General features: G+C 47.6%; 1 long non-coding RNA gene across 1 annotated transcript; it reads right to left on the bottom strand.

The window, feature by feature from the left end:
* Positions 1–11,687: 11,687 nt before the first annotated feature.
* On the bottom strand, positions 11,688–13,341 carry LOC116470422 (uncharacterized). Its single transcript, XR_009214135.1, has 2 exons — positions 13,162–13,341; positions 11,688–12,790 (listed from the first exon to the last, which is right to left on the bottom strand). It is a non-coding gene; the product is annotated as an uncharacterized LOC116470422 (long non-coding RNA).
* Between the last annotated feature and the right edge of the window lie 348 nt (positions 13,342–13,689).

The raw sequence follows: 13,689 nt of genomic DNA, 5'->3' as shown, positions 1-13,689 counted from the left end.
CAAATACTTTCTCTCATTCTGTGAATTGTCTGTTTATTCTGATGATTATTTCTTTTCCTGTGCTGAAGATTTTTAGTTTAATTAGGTCCCATGTATTTATTTTTGTTTTTATTGCATTTGCTTTTGGGATCTTAGGCACAAATTCTTTGCCTAGGCCAATGTCCAGAATAGTTTTCCTAGGTTTTTTTCTAGAATTTTTATAGTTTCAGGTATTAGATTCAAGTCTTTAACACATCTCGAGTTGATTTTTATATGTGGTGAGAGATAGGGATCCAGTTTTATTCTTCTACATGTGCTATCCAGTTTTCCCAGGATTATTTATTGAATAAAATGTCCTTTCTTCAATTTATATTTTTGTATGATTTGTTGAAGATCAGTTGGCTGTAAGTATTTGGCTTTATTTATGGATTATCCATTCTGTTCCATTGGTCTCTGTATCTACTTTTATATCAGTACTATGCTGTTTTGATAACTATAGCCTTGCAGTATAATTTGTAAAGTAATATGATGCCTCCAGATTTGTTCTTTCACTTAGGATTGCTTTGAACTATTTGGGCTCTTTTCTGGTGCCATATGAATTTTAGGATTGTTTTTTCTAATTCTGTGAAAAACAAAGTTGGTATTTTTATAGGAATTGCATTGGATCTGTAGATTTCACTGGGCAGTATGGTCATTTTCATGATATTGATTCTTCCAATCCATGAGCATGGGACGTGTTTCCATTTGTTTGTGTCATCTACAATTTCATTCAGCAGTATTTTGTGGTTCTCCTTGCAGAGATCTTTCATGTTCGTGGTTAAGTATATTCCTAGGGTTGTTTTTGTTTTGTTTTGTTTTGTTGCAGCTATTGTAAAAAAGATTCAGTTCTTGATTTGATTCTCAGATTGGCCGTTGATGAGTAGCAGTGCTACTGATTTGTATACATTGATTTTGTAACCTAAGACTTTATTGAATTCATTTATCAAATCTAGAAGTCTTTTGGAGGAGTCTTTGAGGTTTTCTTTTTTTTTTTTGAGACGGAGTCTTGCTCTGTCACCCAGGCTGGAGTGCAGTGGCGCAATCTCGGCTCACTGCAAGCTCCGTCTCCCGGGTTCACGCCATTCTCCTGCCTCAGCCTCTCCGAGTAGCTGGGACTACAGGCGCCCGCCACCACGCCCGGCTAATTTTTTTGTATTTTTAGTAGAGACGGGGTTTCACCGTGGTCTGGATCTCCTGACCTCGTGATCCGCCCGCCTCGGCCTCCCAAAGTGCTGGGATTACAAGCGTGAGCCACCGCGCCCGACTGAGTCTTTAGGGTTTTCTATGTACACAATCATATCATCAGCAATTTGGATTTTCTTTCTTTCCTTCCTTCTTTCCTTCCTTCCTTCCTTCTTTCCTTCTTTCTATCTTTTTTCTTCCTTCCTTCCTTTCTTTCTCTTACTTGATTGCTCTGGCAAGGATTCCTTAATTTGCATTTCTCTGACCTGAACATCTTTATCTGTGCTTATTGCAAAATAGAATTCTTGTTTTTTTTATTTTTATTTTTTGAGATGGAGTCTCACTCTGTCACCCAGGCTGGAGTGCAGAGGCGAGATCTTGGCTCACTGCAACCTCTGCCTCCTGGGTTCATGCCATTCTCCTGCCTCAGCCTCCCAAGTAGCTGGGATTACAGGTGCCCGCCACCACACCTGGCTTATTTTTTTGTATTTTTAGTAGAGACAGAGTTTCACTGTGTCAGCCAGGATGGTCTCGATCACCTGACCTTGTGATCCACCCGCCTCGGCTTCCCAAAGTGCTGGGACTACAGGCGTGATAGAAGTCTTATCTCTGTCTTGCTTAAGACGGTACTGATGAATTTGAGATGGGATGAGGAGTAGCAACGTGGAGTTCTCCAGTGTTGTCCGAGGGGATCTATTCCTCATGAAAAATCTCTCCCTACATAACTCATGTAGTAAAAGAAAACAATTTCTGTGGAACTTGTCAATGTTTTTTTAGAAAATATCCATGATTATATAAAAATATGAATATATGAATATTAAATTATATAAATTTCTATCTAAGCATACCAGTTAACTCTATCCCCCCTCAAAAAAGCTATTTTTTTTTTTTTTTTTTTTTGACAATGACTGGAGTCTTCCTCTGTTGCCAAGGCTGGAGTGCAGTGGCAAGACCTCAGCTCACTGCAGTCTCTGCCTCCTGGGTTCAACCGATTCTCCTGCCTCAGCCTCCGGAGTAGCTGGGATTACAGGCATGCGCCACCACACCCAGCTAATTTTTGTATATTTAGTACAGACGGGATTTCACCATGTAGGCCAGGCTGGTCTCGACCTCCTGACCTGAAGTGATCCGCCCGCCTCAGCCTCCCAAAATGCTGGAATTGTAGGTGCGAGCCACTGCGCCCAGCCTTCTTTTGTTTTTTAATGTATACATACTTAAGCAAAAAATGTGGCTTTAATTTATGACATAACTATTGGGAATATAACTCTAGAAAAAAATATTGCTAGAGAGTACTGAAAGTCTTTACTGAGAAAGTGCATATATTTTCAAAGTATAATTAGTATGTAGAGAATAAAATATCAGTTATTCACTTACAATAACATATAAATGATATTTACAGTGAATTATTTTGAGAAATGTAGTTTGATAGTGTTTCCATTAGAAGAAAAGATGAAGCACTCAAGTACAGCAGTTCTTCCACTGCAAAAGGAAATCTGAACTTTTTGTGAAGAGAAAGTAATGCAACCAAGTCCAACCTGACCTCATTCTGCTCCTGCACACCAGCCAATACGTCAGGAGACAAGGAGTTGGGGCAAGGAAGGTGACTTTAGTTTGAAGATCCAGAAAATGAATAAGATAGTGGACTAATGTTCTGAAGAAGCAGCTTAAGTTGGTACAAATGTCAGGCTCTTTTTATGTAAAGGGCTGGCAAAGGGGAGGGGGTTGAGATCCAGAGGGGGCTAAGGACCACAGACACCTGGGAGCCAGCGAGGGTCTGAGGAGGCTGGGAACTTCCTTGTCCTTGGCCAGGTCACAATGCTCCTATAAATCTCCACCAAAACATAGTTGTTTATATACTTTCCCTTTAACCTCAGAGTTAGTTTCAAAAACTATATGATTGCTGCTTTTCATTTTATCTCAGTGCTGTAAAATTATCCTGGCCTACGTGCAGGGATAGAAGAAGGAACCTTAAACGGAAATGAAGTTAGTTATGTGAATTATTTTGCTGTTTCACTGTTACATTAAGTCCCATATTTCTTGGTGTGTTTCAGAATCTCCAATATTATTTTAATGTATAAGAATCAACTATGAGGAGCTGACTGCTGTGTCCACCGCTGTGTCCAGCATGTGACAGTGGAGGAATTCTGGCCCAGCAGAAAGCTCCCCTAGATCCACTGGCCTCAGTGACCCTCAGATGCAGCTGATGTCAGTGAACACAGCCTGGCAGATTGGGAGGCATTGGTGGAGAGGAGGGAACAATGCTGCTTTAAGGTCCAGGCTCACTGCTGGGGAAGAAGTCAGCAGGACTCAGCTCAGGCTATTTCTCCACTGTGGCGTAAACAGGAGACCGAAAAAACAAGAGTAGTGCTTTGCCATGCCTTTATTAATGACTTTTCTCCTGGGTAGCCTCAGGCATACCCTTCAGGTGCACAGTGAGTTGAAAGGGCCTTGGCTGGGCATGGTGGCTCATGCCTGTAATCCCAGTACTTTGGGAAGTCGAGGTGGGCAGTTCACAAGGTCAGGAGTTCGAGACCAGCCTGGCCAACATGGAGAAACCCCGTCTCTACTAAAAATACAAAAAATTAGCCAGGCATGGTGGCAGGTGCCTGTAATCCCAGATACTCGGGAGGCTGAGGCAGGAGAATCACTTGAACCTGGGGGCATAGGTTGCAGTGAGCCGTGATCGTGCCACTGCCCTCCAGCATGGGTGACAGAGTGAGACTTTGTCTCAAACAAACAGACAAAAAAGGGTCTCTTTTGGAACGTCTTTTTATTTTGGAAAATGATATATCAAAATTAAATTTGTTTTACTGTTGATTTTATTATAAAGTTGGAATCTCAGAAAATGTGCAAAAAGTGCATATGAAAGGGGGGAACCTCTGTAAATCCTGGCAGATACTGGTCACCCTGTGGAAACACTGGGGTCCAGCACTGTGCTCTTGTCTTTTCACCTGCATTTGTGGCCCTGGGGGGAGATTCTCAGGACTAGCATTGCTACGTGCTTCTTTTCTGTATTTTCTTTATTTACTTAATTATTTGAGGCAGAGTCTCGCTCTGTTGCCCAGGCTGGAGTGCAGTGGCACAATCTCGGTTTACTGCAACCTCTGCCTCCCGGGTTCAAGCAATTCTCTTACCTTAACCTCCTGGGTAGCTGAAATTACAGGCACGTGCCACCATGCCTGACTAATTTTTTTAAATGTATTTTTAGTAGAGACAGGGTTCCACCATGCTGGCCAGGCTGGTCTCAAACTTCTGACCTTGTGTTCTGCCTGCCTCAACCTCCCAAAGTGCTGAGATTACAGGTGTGAGCCACTGCACATGGCCCCTTTTCTGTATTTTAAATGTTAATAGATATTGTCTGGTTGCCAACTCCTAAATGTGAAACACTTTATAATCCTAATATTATGTATGAGAAATCTGTCCTTATTAATCATCACATTAAATATTTATTCATTTAAATTTTTATCAGTCTAAGCAGTTTAAATGAGATATGTTTTCCTTGGTTCACCGTTGTTGAAATGCCTTCCCTTTTCATGCTAAAGAAAAATTGATATTTCTCTATATCAATGCCTATATATCTACGCATGTCTATAGAGATATATCTAACTGAGCACTTCTCCAAGATTAATATAATTGTGCTACACCTGTTTTCAAAGGTTTAGGATCATAAAATAAATTTTTTCAAAAGCATTTCCTTTCTAAAATATTTTATTTAACCTATATAACATACTAAGTAAAATTTATGGCTTAATTTTCTTTTCTTATGGAACACCTGATATTGCTGCATTCTTTCTTTTTTTCATGTATGTATATATGACAGGAAAGAAAACAGAGTGAATATTTTTAAATACTTATAAAGTGAAACGCATATGGGACACATCCGTGGAAAAGAGATAAACTGGAGATAAACAAATCACAGGATTAAAACGGGTCATTAATGATGGACAAGGGACTGGATATAATATTTAATCATATGACTAATTATAAGTTCAAAATAAAACACAACTCTGAGCCAGGGATAGATTCCAGTGTGGGAGGGATTTAACTTCAGTGAGAAGAGAATCTTTTATTTCAGAAATGGGGCTGGGCGCAGCGGCTCACACTTGTAACCCCAGCACTTTGAAAGGTCAAGACGGGAGCACCGCTTGAGCCCAGGAGTTTGAGACCAGCCTGGGTAACATAAGGAGACCCCATCCCTACAAAAACTAAAATAAAAAATAATTAGCCGGGCCTGGTGGCGGGTGCCTGTAATTCCAGCTACTCAGGAGGCTGAGGCAGGAGAATCGCTTGAACCTGGGAGGCGCAGGTTGCAGTGAGTGAGCCGAGATCGCGCCACTGCACTGCAGCCTGGGCGACAGGGTGAGACCCTGTCTCAAAACAAACAAACAAACAAAAAACCTAAAAGACGTCTAATCCACAGAATTGGAGAGAATATGTTTTTGAAAAGCTCGTTAAGTTTAAAACTCTAGGTGTGGAATAAACAAAGACGGGCAAACGCGGACAGGCGCCAGCGGACTGGAAGGGAACTCGAGCCGGCGTCCTGGGGGCTGTGAACGGGCCTGGCGGAGCCTCCAGCAGCCCAGCGCGCTCCGCAGTCAGCGGCGCCGGGCGTCTGAGAACCTGGCAGAGGCTCTGGCGCGGCGGGGACACGCCCGGAGTCCCGAGAGTGAAGAACCAGGAGTCCCGGAGCCAGGACGCCGGGAGGAGCAGGGGAAGAGCGCCTGGTCCGGCGGGGCAGGGCCCGATCCCGAGCGCCGAGGTTCCCAGGACGGCGGCAGCCTCGCCACAGCCTGCAGCAGCCGGGGGCCTAGACCTGGGTGGCCGCCGGGAGCCGCAGCCCCGCTCTCCAGGCAGCGCGGCCCCTCGCGACTGCTGCGCCGCCGGCAGGACCGCGCTCCTTCAGGACGGGGCTGCCCAGCAGCCGATTCGCGTGGCGGGAAGTGCGGGCTGGGGGCGCACGGGAGACCCAGGGACGGCGGCCGAGAGCGTGGAGACCTCGGAGCCCGGGCGCCCAGCCTGTCCTCAGCGCCTCTGTTCTTTAAACCCTGCCACAACTTGAGACCCCGTCCCTGCTCCGGCTGCTTTTGCCGACGTAAGCCGTCTCCTGAGGCCTCGGAGCTCCTTCCCGGGAGGCTTCCCCTTGGCCTTGGCCGACGGCTTGGGTGTATCTCCTGATGGAGGGGCCTGGGCCTCTCGGGGGCTGGAACGGGAGACCTGCCCCGGCCTCGACGCCTCCCTTCTCCCCTCACATCCTCCCGCCCAGCTTCTCACACACCCGCACGTCCCGTGGCTGGGGGAGGCGGAGACTCCAGGACCCCCAGGCAGGGGCTCCACGCAGTCCCCACAGTGGGAGCCACTCCCTGTCCCTGGGATGAGGACTGGGCTCCGCCTTGTGTAGGAACCGGTGCGAGGGGCTCTGCCTCTCTTTCTCAAAGAGGGGGCTGCTCTTCCACCGGGGTCTCCCTCTCCACCTTCTCCCTCCTCCAGGGAGACGATAGGAGCAGGGCGAACGCTCCCTCCACGCCCCGTGCGTTCCTCGCATCCAGTGATTCTGCCTCTTGCCCACGCAGACCTGCAGTGAACAAAGGGCGCCCCAGGAAGCACAGTTTGGGTCAAGTACGCCTTTTTTAATTGTAGGACAGCCGCAGGAAGGACGAGAACGGGGAGTTCTCCCCTGCAGCCCCTTTTCCCCACGCCCATCCCCAGTCTCCAGGGACCCATCCATACTAAGAGAAAGCCGGAAGCCGTGGTCTGAGCCGTGGTCCGAGGGGAGGGCAAAGACGCCTCGGGCCTATGGGTCTGCAGCGCCCCCAGCTCCCCCAGCTCCAGAGATCTGCGTTAGGTGGGCCGCCCCTCCCTGCTCCTGCTGGGAAGATGCCATGGGCCTTCCATGGCCTCCTCTCCCCAGCTCAATGCCAAGTGGACTTGCAGATGCACAAAGCCGGCAGGGGCCACTATGTCTCCAAGACCTGGCGGGCAGAGGCAGGAGCATGAGTGTCTGCGGGTGCCTGACACGCGAGTGTGAGAGATGGGGCAGGCAGCGTGTCCGCAGGTGTCTCTGGGCCTGTGTGCAGTTGAGGGTATGTGGGCCTGTGCAGAGTCCTCTTCCCTGGATAATTTCCTCAAAACCCACGGTGAGAGGAGAGGGCCCTGGGGGAAGAGAAGTTCCTTCCCTTGTCTTTGAAATGAATTCCTCCTTCCCGAATCTCTGAGTGGGGAAAGCCCAGCCATCTGCCTTTGCAGTGTGCAGAGCAGAAGGTAAGGGGCTGGTGTAGCCTAGGTGGGGGCCGCCCTTGGGTCTGCAGCTCACTGTGGATAAGGGCTGGGGGAAGGCTCTGTCACTCCAGGCATATTTTCTTTCTGTTTTCTTTCTTTCTTTTCTTTTTTTTTTAATCTGAGACAGAGTCTCACTCCGTGGTCCAGGCTGCAGTGCAGTGGCGCGATCTCGGCTCACTGCAAGCTCCGCTTCCCGGGTTCACGCCATTCTCTCGCCTCAGCCTCCCGAGCAGCCGGGACCACAGGAGCCTGCCACCACGCCCAGCTAATTCCTTGCATTTTGTTTAGTAGAGATGGGGTTTCACCGTGCTAGCCAGGACGGTCTCGATCTCCTGACCCTGTGATCCGCCTGCCTCGGCCTCCCAAAGTGCTGCGATTACAGGCGTGAGCCACTGCACCCAGCCAAATAACACTAATTTTTTAAAAAAATTGCTGGAGTCCTCCATTCCTTTCATCACGTCGTAAGTCTCCTCCCTGTCCCTTTATTCTAGTTTGAAATTACAAACCTAAATAGAGATGACCTGCTATGAACAATAAATATCTCTTCACTATTTCTAGATCTGATGTAATCCCAGCCGAGGTGGGTGGATCACCTGAGGTCAGGATTTCGGGACCAGCCTCACCAAACGGTGAAACCCTGTCTCCACTAAAAATACAAAAAATAGCCAGGTGTGGTGGTGTGCGCCTGTTATCCCAGCCACTCGGGAGGCTGAGGCAAGAGAACTGCTTGAACCCAGAAGGTGGAGGTTACAGCGAGCCAAGATCACGCCACTGCACTCCAGCCCTGGCAACAAGAGCAAGACTCCGTCTCAAAAAACAAAACAAAAACAAAACCAAAACAAAACAAAAAGATTCAAAGATAAACGAGGCTTTGGAGAAATGGGAACTATCACATCTCGGGTAAATAAGATAGCCTTTGCCCATACAGGGGAAGCACAACTGATCCTTGAACAACGCAGGGATTAGGGACGCCACCTCCATCCCTGCACATTCAAAAATCCACATACAGGCTGGGCGTAGCAGCTCACACCTATAATCCCAGCACCTTGGGAGGCCGAGGTGGGTGGATCACAGGGTCAAGAGATCGAGACCATCCTGACCAACACGGTAAAACCCTGTCTCTACTAAAAATACAAAAATTAATTGGGCATGCTGGAGTCCCAGCCACTCCAGAGGCTGAGGCAGGAGAATCGCTTGAACCTGGGAGGCAAAGGTTGCAGTGAGACGAGATCACACCACTGCACTCCAGCCTGGGCGACAAAGCGAGACTCCGTCTCAAAAAAAAAAAAAAATCCACATACAACTTCTGACTCCCCCAAAACCAGAAGCCTTATCAATAACATAAACAGCAGATTAACACATATTTTGTATGTTATATGTATTATATACAATTTTCCTACAATAAAACAAGCTAAACAAAAGAAAACGTTATTAAGAAAATCATAAGGGGCCAGGCGTAGTGGCTCACACCTGCAATCCCAGCACCTCGAAGGCCGAAGAAACGGATCACTTGAGCTCAGAAGTTCAAAACCAGCCTGGACAACACGACGAAACTCCGTCTCTATTAAAAACACAAAAATTAGCCAGGCATGGTGGTCCGCCCCCACAGTCCCAGCTACTTGGGGATCTGAGATAGGAGGATCACCTGAGCCCGGGTGATATTTGCCCCAAATCAGAGGTTAAGGAAATGACTAAATAACTGTGGGCAAGGAGCCCCTGCCTGACCAATCCTTTTCTTTTTTGGCCCCAGCTTAGGTGGAAGCGGGTAGAGTATCTTACATTGGGCAGTTTGGGGGCTGGGGAGGCAGAGAATCTCTTGGGGAAGTGATCTTGGGAGTCTCAGGGGTGGTGCTGGTGCATTCTCTTTCCTCTTGCTCTCAAAGTACAATGCGGATTTGGGGACCAAAGGTCAGGGACACATCCCATTAGAAGACCTGCATTTGGGAGAATGGTGAGTGGTGGGAGGAGGGCCCCCAGCAGCAGGAAACAGCCTGTCGTTGCTCAGCTTAGTTTCCCTTCCCAGACAAGGGGAGCCAGCCATGGAATCTTGCTGCAGGGCCTCCTCCCTCTACTCTTTCTGTCCTCAAAGTAGGGGCCATTTTCTTACACATCCCCAGAGAGAGGAGGGACCTTCACACTGGTGCTGAGGGGCCCAGGGCTGCTGGGCGTCTTGTTCCCTACCAGAGCCATCAATCCCTAGAAAAGCACAGAGCCCTGAAGGCTGGCCTGAGCCCCTGGTCTTCTCTACAGTTCCCAGAGGTCTTTCAGCCAGTCTACAATCTCAGGAAGTAAGATGCCTGGAAGCTACAATGTGAATAGAACTTTTGTGGACCAATAATAAAATGCAGGAAGCCCAAGGGTGAGAAGAGTGAACTCTCCCAACACTGCTTCCTGTTTCCTCCCCTTCATGTTCCTCCAGGGAAAACTACTTTATTGCTGAATTTCTGCCTTTCCCCCCACACATATGCACTTTGGGGCCTTTTCTTATAGCTGGAAAAATCAAAATCCCACCCCAAAAACCAGTATTTAAAAAGAAACAGAAATGACCAGGTGAAATGTGCCTCTGTGCACATCATCCGTGTGTGTGTGTGCGTGTGTAGCCACTCATTCATCTCTTTATATGGGGTATTGTCTTATTTCAGTCTGTTTTGGTTTCCCCCTTGAGGGCTTTGCTAGGGATCAAACCTTTCTGTCCTTTTATGATTCTGAACACTTGATGTGAACCACAAGTGAATCTTTCTCCTTGTGACTCAAATAAAAATATAATTTAAAAAATAAAAAATAGGCGGGGCGCGGTGGCTCACACTTGTAATCCCAGCACTTTGGGAGGCCGAGGCGGGCGGATCATGAGGTCAGGAGATCGAGACCACGGTGAAACCCCGTCTCTACTAAAAATACAAAAAATTAGCCCAGCGTGGTGGTGGGCGCCTGTAGTCCCAGCTACTTGGAGAGGCTGAGGCAGGAGAATGGCGTGAACCCGGGAGGCGGAGCTTGCAGTGAGCCGAGATTGCACCACTGCACTCCAGCCTGGGCAACAGAGCCAGACTCCATCTCAAAAAAAAAATAAATAAATAAAAAATAAAGTATAATACAACAAGTATATAGGGAATAAGATAGAAATTGTTTACTTAAAAGATTAATATATAAATAATATTTAAAAGCATTGTCTTCAGAAATAGTTTGATAATCCTTCTATTTGAATAAAAGATGAGACTGTCATGTACAGCATCTCTTTCACTGCTAATAGAAAAGAATGCAAACTTTCTGTGAAGAGAAGTAGACCCCACATCAAAGAAAAGATAGATGTGTTACTAATTGAAGGCTACATGGAGATTTTGTTGTCTTTGTTTTTGTTTTTTCTGAGATGGAGTTTCGCTCTTGTTGCCCAGGCTGGAGTGCAATGGCTTGATCTTGGCTCACCGCAACTTCTGACCTCCTGGGTTCAAGTGATTCCCCTACCTCAGCCTCCCCAGAAGCATGCACCACCACGCCCGTCTAATTTTTTGTATTTTTAGTAGAGATGGGGTTTCCCCATGTTGGTCAGGCTGGTCTCGAACTCCCGACTTCAGATGATCCACCTGCCTCGGCCTCCCAAAGTGCTGGGATTACAGGCGTGAGCCATTGCACCTGGCCAGATGGTTTTTTAAAAAATACAATTCAGTCAGTCCTCATTGAAATATAAACAATTGGAAATGTAATGCTAAACTCATTTAAAACTGATTTTTGTCTCTTTATATTTTTAAGATTTAGGGGCTGGGAGCGGTGGCTCATGCCTGTAATCCCACCACTTTGGGAGGCCAAGTCGGGTGGATCACGAGGTCAGGAGTTCAAGACCAGCCTGGCCAAGATGGTGAAATCCCGTCTGTACTAAAAAATACAAAAAAAAAAAAAAAAAATTAGCTGGGCATGGTGGCACGCGCCTGTAATCCTCGCTACTAGGGAAGCTGAAGCAGAGAATTGCTTGAACCTGGGAGGCAGAGGTTCCAGTGAGCCCAGATCGCGTCACTGCACTCCAGAAACAAAAAACAAAAACAAAAACAAAAAAACCCAAAATAATTTAGGTACACTTTCAAATCTATTTTAATTTAAAAAAGCTATGAAAAGATTTACATGGCCATTACTTATATTGTTTTAAAAACTTTAAAATTAGACCATATAAGCTATGGATTTGTATATAAATTTAGAATATAAGTATGCAAAATTACTGTAGATTATTTATTTATTTATTTATTTATTTATTTATTTATTTTTGCTTACCCTACCTGGACTGAGACTGTAGATACTTTATTTGGTGAATATAGAATATGCCAATAAGAAAACCAAGTCATCCTAGCCAGATTTGATGGCTGATGCCTGTAATCCCAGCACTTTGGGAGGCCGAGGTGGGCAGACTGTTGGAGCCCAGGAGTTCGGGACCAGCCTGGGCAAGACAGCAAAACCTCATCTCTACAAAATTTACAAAAAGCTGGATATGGTGGTGCATGCGTGTAGCCACAGCTACTTGGGAAACTGAGGTTGGAGGACCCTTGAGCCCGGGAAGTCGAGGCTGCAGTGAACTGTGATCTCCCTCCTGCACTCCAGCCTGGGTGACACAGTGAGACTCTGTCTCAAAAAACAAAAAATATCGTCATCGAAAACATTAAAGATTAAATGAGACGACTACATTCACTGAGTACATTATTCTATACCCTTGTAAATGTCTCATAAGTAAATTAACGTAGAAAAATGTGTTCTATCAGATGACATTTTGATGATTTGTGATGACAACAATCATGAAACGGATTTCCACGCAGTTTCTCCCTGATGGACTCAAAAGTGTTCACTGTGGAAGACACTGAGCCAGACCCAGAAGCATCCAGGCCCATCAGAAACATGGCAGACAGAGCAAGAGGGAGGACAGAGTAGAGGTCAGAGCCCAGGCGGGACACAGCACAATGCCACCGCCATGGGCTTCCGGGAAGGAGTGCCAAACGGGTGACTTGGCCAGAAAGGCCAGCGTTGGAGTGACAGAGATCCTTGCCACGTCCCGTTCTCGACTTCTTCTCCAAGCCTGTGTCGCGCTGGGGCTCCATTTCTCAATGGGAAGAGAGGGCGGGAGGAGTTAGAACCGTCTTCTTGGAGGTCCGTCTGCACTCCTCCCTCAGAAGGACAATGAGCTCCTGTGATGCTTTTTTAAATACTGTCCTTGGGTGTGGTGAGGCCGTCCTGATCCTAGAAAAGAGGCCTCTCAGGATGGGGAGTAGATTTCAACCCCTGCGGGTCCATCGCAGCTACCCGCATTGCCAAGGCCTTCACAAACCCAAACTGGAACCGCCTGGGAAAAAGACCAGCTGGTCAGTCGTCCCAGGCAGAGACATAGAAAGAGGCTCACCAAATACAGGCCGACATGCAAGAAACAGCCCTCCAGCGCACAGGGCATATTCATCCCAAAACACACACGCACACTGGCACACACAGCCACAGAGAGAGACACACACACACACACACACACACACACACACACACACACACACACAGCAGCGGCACAGAAACACCCAACCCCAGGCAGCCCTTGAGGCTGCCGGGTTCTGCTCTCCGCGAGAAGGACAATCGGGTAAGAGAGCAGCCCACGGGCATACTGCAGGCCTGTCCTGGAGATCAGAAGGGGCGCGAGTTGCCGGGGCGGGGGGAGACTCGCCCGCACACCATCTGGGCAGGCCTGAGGCTGGGATCCCGCGCTGCTTCCCTGGGACTCCTCCTGAAGTTTCTTCATCTTGGTCGGCCCTCCGTGACTCCTGACATCCGGAGATCATTCCTCTCGACCCCCTGGAGATGTCAGGCTGGAGCCTCGACACCGACGCACTGCCACGAAGGGGTCCTGTTTTGCCACGCCTCAGGGACCCATCACCAGGCGGACCCTGGAGGTCACTGTGACTCAAGAATCAGCTCGCGCCTGGCGCATGCGCATTAGCTGCGCTGACTTAGGCTCTGCTCCTTGAAGTCAGGCTGGGGCCTCTTTAAAAAATGGCGGTGGCCTGGAGGTAGCAGTAAGACTGCAATGGCTGGGGTCGGGGAAGCGGGGGGCGGGTAGGGGGAGGTGTGGGAGACTGGGCTGCAGGCAACCCAGAGCCAGACATTCCCCTAGGAGTCCTGTCCTCCTTGAGCTGTCTAGGATAATACATTTATATCAGACTTGACAAGCCCCTCCATTTTATTTTTAATACGATTTTTACT

Source organism: Hylobates moloch, unplaced genomic scaffold (assembly GCF_009828535.3).
Source record: "Hylobates moloch isolate HMO894 unplaced genomic scaffold, HMol_V3 SCAFFOLD_6, whole genome shotgun sequence".
In the NCBI taxonomy this organism is placed as follows: Eukaryota; Metazoa; Chordata; class Mammalia; order Primates; family Hylobatidae; genus Hylobates; species Hylobates moloch.
The sequence above is the reverse complement of the archived record's forward strand: the minus strand, read 5'-3'. Positions and strand labels throughout refer to the sequence as shown.